Source organism: Elephantulus edwardii, unplaced genomic scaffold, assembly GCF_000299155.1.
Source record: "Elephantulus edwardii isolate Elephantulus edwardi_28Jun2011 unplaced genomic scaffold, EleEdw1.0 scaffold00024, whole genome shotgun sequence".
Classification (NCBI taxonomy): domain Eukaryota; kingdom Metazoa; phylum Chordata; class Mammalia; order Macroscelidea; family Macroscelididae; genus Elephantulus; species Elephantulus edwardii.
Window position 1 is genome coordinate 6,999,740 of NW_006399774.1, and position 6,909 is coordinate 7,006,648.

Consider the following 6,909-nt stretch of genomic DNA (forward strand, 5'->3'; position numbering starts at 1 on the left):
TAGCCTTCAATATGAATTGAAGCTCAACATCAAGAAAACAAAGATTCTCACCACTGGGCCAATTGCCAGCATCATTATGGATGGTGAAGAGATTTAGATTTAGATTGTTAACATTTTTAGTTTACTTGGCTCCACAATTAACACTCTTGGTACCAGCTGCCAGGAAATAAAGACACAAGTTGGATTAGGAAAGTCAGCTATCAGGGACTTCTCCAGAGTACTGAAGAGCAGTGACATTAGTCTGGAGAATAAGGTGTGCCTGATTGAGGCCATAGTCTTCTCAGTTGCTTGCTATGTATGTATCAAGAGAGCTGGACAGTGACTAGGGAGGACAGAAAGAGAATTGATGCCTTTGAGCTGTGGTGCTGGAGAAGAGTGTTGAATATACCTTGGGAGGGTGGAGGGACAGTGAAAGAGAGGAAGACTGTGGATGAGATGAATCGATTCAGTAAGTGGGGTAACGGGGGGAGGTGTATTAAAAACAGTGTTTGGCGCCGGATAGAGCAGGATTTAGGGCTGTTGTACATAGGGTCGCTATGAGTTGCAAGCAACAGCAAACCTTGGAAAAGTTTTTATCTAGTGGCTTAGATAGATATGTTTTGATTTGAAAAAAATAAAAGTCTTGTTGGAAATAATAGCTTGAAATAGGGATAAAACTGTAGGACATACTTTTCTGTGGATTTTAAGAAAATTGTCTCTACTCATTAAGATAAATTCAGTCACTGTAGTAGATTTTTTTCCTTGGATAGGATTTCTGATCTTGGTTTTGCATTTAGTTCTCAAGTTTATAAAACTGTGATTATTATGTTTTATGCATCTTAATATATTAGACCTTTTTATATGTATATTTTAAAATAACTTGCATTATTTTATCATAGTATACTACAATCTTCAATCTGTTGGTGGTCATGTAGATTTATATACATATACTGTTTCCAGCTCTCATGGATAACCAGAAGAAAAAATAATGATGATTATGGCCATTTTCTTTTTATAAAACATGAAGCTGTAAGTGTAGGAAAATTATATCTCACTTTTAGCACCATGTGGTTTTTGTCTTTTCTATGTAATTTTCAGTTGTAGAACTTTCACTTGTTTTAGTGTTGTTCTTTACCTCAAAGAGGATCTTTCAACATCATTGTCATTTTGGAATTAACTTTCGTTGTTTGTCTTTCCCCATCAAATCTGGGTGGGTTGTTGTTTTTTTTAATTTACTATTTCGTGTGTGTGTGTTGTGTATCTGTGTAAGAGAAGATGTTTTGGCTTGACATGGGCTATAGATGTTTTGAATATTGTGTTGTAAAAACTCCTTTAAATCATCTGAGAAATATTGAGGGGTTTCTGTTTTAGTAGGCCGTGCACCTGTGCTATCCTGGTTTTGTTTCACTCTATGGTGGTTTCACTGTTGGCTCAGTTTTCAAAGAATTTGCTGTACTGCTTGGATTATTGCTGTGAATGTGCCCCTTAGGAGTTATCTGGGAATTGGGGAGCAGCCGGTGTGGATTTTAGTTCTCAAAGCCTTTCCTGTGTCACTTTGGGTCTTTTACATGTGGTACTGTTCCAGGATGAACTTAGAATTTTTGTTCATAACAGCATTAAGGCATTTTGATTTTGTAGCTGTTGCTGGGATTCCACATACTCTCTGATTTGGAACTACCTTTTCCCTCAGCCCAAAAAGCCAAGTTTCTTTTAAGGTTGAACTTTTCTGAGCTAAGGGGGAGAGACAAAAAAAAAAAAAGGCGGGGGGGGGGGGGGAATCTTCTCGCTGTCCTGCAACTTACTTGGACAGATCACTTGCTAACTGGAAAAGACTATCTATTGCTCATATACAAGTTCAGATTGAAGCTGAAGAAAATGAGAAGAAGTCCACAGGAACCAAAAAATGACCTTGAGTTTATCCCATATATCCCAAGTTTGAGCTATTGAAGACTAATGATTGTTGACTAGATGAGCTGTATGGTGTCATCAAGGAAGTTCATCCATGAAGAAAATAGGAACTAAAATAGATGTCAGAAGAGACTCTGAGAGTTTTACTGGAACATAAAAAAGCCAAAACAAAAGGAAGAAAAGCCCGAGGAAATGAACAGAAAATTTCAGAGAGGAGCTTGAGAAGACAGAATATTATAATGAAATGTGCAAATAGTTGGACTTAGAAAACAAAAAAGGAAGACCTAACTCAGCATTGCTCAAGCCCAGAGAACCAGAAAGCAAATTATATCCTTGAGCTGGAATATTGAAGGATGCTGTGGGCAAAATCTTTAAACATCCAGGAAACATCAAAAGAACATGGATGAAATACACAGACACATTGTACCAAAAAGAATTGGCTTACATGGAGCTGTTAATCAAGAGCCTGTGGCAATGAAGGAGGATATTCAAGCTGCTCTTAAGGCATTGTAAAAAAAAAATGAGGTTCTAGGAATTGCTAGGATACCAATTGATATTTTACGGTAAACACATGCAGCCCTGGACGTGCTCGGCAGTCTGTATCAAGAAATCTAGAAGACAGCTATCTCGCCAACCAACTGGAAGAGATCCCATGTTCACATTCCCCAAAGAGTACTCCAACAGAATGTAAAAATTATGTATATAAAAAAATAGGATTAATATCACAAACAAGTAAAATCTTGCTGAAGATTATTCTAAACTAGCTAGAAGAGGTTGTGACATTATGGATATTATTGCTAGTTCAGATGGATATTGACAGAAAGCAGGTAAATCAGAAGGATTCCTATTTATTGACAAAGCAAAGGCATTTGACTGTGTGCATCATAACAGGTTATGGCTGACATTGAGAAGAATGGGAATCCCAGAGCACTTAATTGAGCTCATGTGAAACCTATTCCTACACCAGGAAGCTTTTGTTCAAACAGGACAAGGGGAACACACTGCATGGATTAAAATCAAGAAAGGTATCAGACTTGTATTCCCCCCCCCCCATGTTTCCTTCTTTATGACCCCATGGAAGATGCTGCTTCATGGGCCTGACCTGGAACTTTTATTACAGGTAGATTTGGGGGTGCCTTTGAGGAAACTACTCCACCTTGTTGTTCTTCTATGGGCTTTAGGGATATTTCTCCTTCAGTTACTACTCAGATTTCAGCTCCCAAGTAAGATACAAAAAACCTAACACTATCAGAAAAGGAAACTTAGGCTTAGAGAATTTAAATATGATGGGGACATTTACAGGGAACGGGCCCAGGGCACTGGCAGATGCTCAGTAAATAAACTGCATCTTTTGTACATAGCCCAGTTTGTCCAGGTTGGGTTGGCAGGCCAGTTGCATCATCAGGGAAGGCTCACAGAGCAGCATCAGCACATCATCCCCTGGGACAGGCAGGTGTTTCTGGATCATGTTGCCTGTCACAAAGCCCTAGCTGTAGGCCCAATCTTTTGGGGGCTGATCCAGAGTGAGCCAGAGCTTAAAACAATTGGGATATTGCACCTGTAGTTCCTCTAGGTCTTCCTGCAAGATTATGTCCTTTTCAGTCTGGTTGACAAAAAACAGAAAACACTTGGTGGATCTTCAGGGTCTTTCAGGATGGTTCGGATGAGTTGAAGCATCGGAGTGATCCCTGTCCCACTGGCAGTCTCCCCAGTTTGTTTGCCACCCGGAACTCTGCTGGAGATTTCTTATTGAGTTGAATGTGAAAATTACCTTTCCCAGCATAAGCGAGCAAGCCACTTGGCCCTCGAAATTCCACTACGTCCCCAGTCTTCAGGCTGTCCAGATACTGAGACATCTTCCCTCTCTCAGGAAATTTAGGGTGTGCGCCCTTCAGGTAGACCTTGATGACAAGATCCACACAGCCTCGATCCTCATCACTGGTGACAGGAGTGTATGGCCTGATGACCAGGTTGCCGTCAATTCGAGTAGAGAGGTAGACATGTTTCCCCACGGGCAGTCCCAGAACGTGGTGAGCAGTAGGCAGGGCAAAGCGGAGCCTGTGAGTGTTGTGGCTCACAGTTGCCTAGGAGTCGCAGCAGGTACTTCTCATTGGGATTCAGGAGACTGACCTGCAGGAACCCCATAATCAAGGGCTGCGTCCTTCAGTGCTGGGCGGGCGAACAAATCCCCAGGTTTGTATCTTTTATCTATACCTATTCAGTATATATGCTGAGCAGATAATTTGGGAAGCTGGATTTTATAAAGAGGAATGTGGTATCAGGATTGGAGGAAGTCTCATCAACAGCTTACATTATGTTATGATAAAGCCTTTTGTGCTGAAAGTGATAAGGACTTGCAGAGCTTGTTGCAGAAAATCAGACTACTGCCTTCAAAATGGATTATATCTCAGCTTTAAGAAAAGAGAAACTCTCACCATTGGACCAATAGGCAACGTCATGATAGATGGAGAAAAGTCTGAAATTATTAGTGATTTCATCTTACTTTGATCCACAGTCAACATTTGGTGCTACTAGTAATCAAGAAGTCAAAAGATGTGTTGCACAGGGGGCACAAAATCTGTTGTCAAGGACCTGGAGTGTTTAAGAGCAAAGATACCAGTTTCAAGTGCATCTGATCCAAGCCATGGTCATTTCATTTACTTGTTGTGCATCTGAAAATTGGACAGTGAGTAACAGAAGAATCGATGCCTTGGAGTTGTGATAATTGGAGAAGAAAACGGAATATCTCAGGGGCTGTCAACAGAAAGATAAATCTGCCTTGGAGAACATGCAACCAGGGAGCTCCTTAGAGACAAGGATGGTGAAACTTCATCTCACATACTTTGGGCATTTGTCAAGAGGTATCAGTTCTTGGAAAATGTCATTTCTTACTACTGGACAACACATAATAAAAACCTTACCCCTGCCACTGCATATTCCCATCAAGTTGGAACTGACTTATAGCTGACCTAGAGGCTTGTCCCAGGCTGCAAATCATAGAGGAGGAGATTGCCCATCTCTCTGTGGAGCCGCTGGTGGTCTTAAAGCATCAGAGGGGTGACAGCTTTGTGTTAGTTGTACACCTCCCTGCTTCCTGTGCTGCCAGAGCTGTCCACCAGCATCTGGCCTTTTAGGTTCAGGTGTCTTTGAGCCTTAAACAGGGAAGGCCTGAGCGGTAGCGTGTAGCACAGAGCCAGACATTCTCTGACTGGACGGGGCATTTTTCCTAGTGTTTGCTTTCTGCCCCGACTGCACAGTTTCTGATTGTACTATTCTTTGGATCGAAGTTGGGGAAAACTACAAGAAAACTATCAAATTTAACCTTAGTTCTTCACTTTCCTGCTTTTTACTGTTCAAATTTTGGAGTCCCTCAATGGTACAGTTTTATCCTTCTCCCCGGATCATACTTTTAAGTGACCTGTTGTTCGTGACTCATATGCACCCAGAGATATCTTGAGAGAAAGGTCTGACACTGTTTCCAGAGCACCCCAGAAATTTATTCCTGTAGGTCATAATTATGCTTTATGTATATGGTTTGTCATGTGTCAAAATCTGCTCAATGGTACTTGGATTTTCCCCCCCCCTTTTCATTCAAATTTTGACTAGTCTCCTGTTAGCTGTCTAATATCCTTCCCTTTCAGGGTTCTTAGCTGATGGTTTTTGTATTTTGTCTGGAGTGAGAAAGATAGCCTGTATTTGGCTTACTCAGTGTTGATTGGAACTACAGTATCTCTGCATCTATGCTGCTTTTTAGTATTTCATTTGTGGAGCGAAGATGAGCCGTCTCCTGCCATGTGATATCTAGCCTCTTAAAACCTGCTTCAGAGATAGTTGTGAGTGCATTGAGACTCCAGGGCACACAACAACAATTAAAGTCTTTTTGTTATGTGGGTTGATAACTCAGTGAGATGGATTGACACAGTAATGGCCTTGAGCATAGCAAAAAAGTACGAAGATTGGTCAGAACTGGATGGTGGTACCCTCTATGTTTTGATGGTTGCTGGGAAGCAGAACAGACTGACTGGTACCTGACAGTAAAGCAGCAGTCGCAGCAAGATTGCTTTTTTATGTTTCTTTATTTTACCAACATTGGAAACATATGTAAACTCTATTAATTGGGGATCCAATAAGATGAAGTCATTGACAGTTTCAGTCTTTCTCCATTTATTGTAGTAGTGTATCTTGGTCCATTGGCAAGAATTTTTGTTTTCTTGATGTTGAGATGCAATTCATATTGAAAGCTGTAGTCTTTGACTACAAAAAAGTGCAACTCCATAGGGTTTTCAATATGGATCTTTTGGTAACAGACTCCAGGTTTGTCCTTTGTAGTAACTGAGTGGTTTAAGACTGCTAACCTTGTTAGCTGGTAGTCAAGTGTTTTAGCTGTTTGAGTGACATGGGGACTCCTCTGTTTAGAATGTAGACTATGTGCTGAAAACTCTCCCTAATAATTGAAAAAATCCAACTGTCATTGAATTTATTCTAATTCATGGCAACACCATGTGAAAGACAGCAATAAAAGCCATCAGGATACCAAGAATACATATTTAAAGAAAATAATTGTGGTTCTTAGGTAGTTTACAAAATATAAAAGCTTGGGACTAGATTTATCTTGTCTTTTTTCATGGTGAAACAAGTGTTGGGAAGTGAAAATGCACCTTAATCTTGATCTTTATCTTGATAATTTAGAATTAGAAGTAGTAACCATTGCAAATGAAAAAGGGTCTATTTTAAAAATTAATTAGCTTTGTTAGCTTTAATTCATTATTAACACTTACATAGGATCTTAGAGGATAGAATGGTTTAGAACCGTAATTTTTTATAAAGTAATGACATTTTTCTTTGGCCACTGAATGGGAAATTAGGTGGTGGTTGTTATGTGCCGTGTTGTTGCCTGCAACTCATAGCAATGCTGTGTACAACAGGCCTAAACCCTGCTCTGTCCTGTGCCAACCTTACTGTTTTTGAGACACACACACATCCCAATTACCATAGTCACTGAATCAGTCCACCTCATAGAGG

General features: G+C 40.3%; 1 pseudogene; it reads right to left on the reverse strand.

Annotated features, from left to right (window-relative positions):
* Nucleotides 1-3,217: 3,217 nt before the first annotated feature.
* Nucleotides 3,218-4,032, reverse strand: LOC102852043 (annotated as a pseudogene).
* Between the last annotated feature and the right edge of the window lie 2,877 nt (nt 4,033-6,909).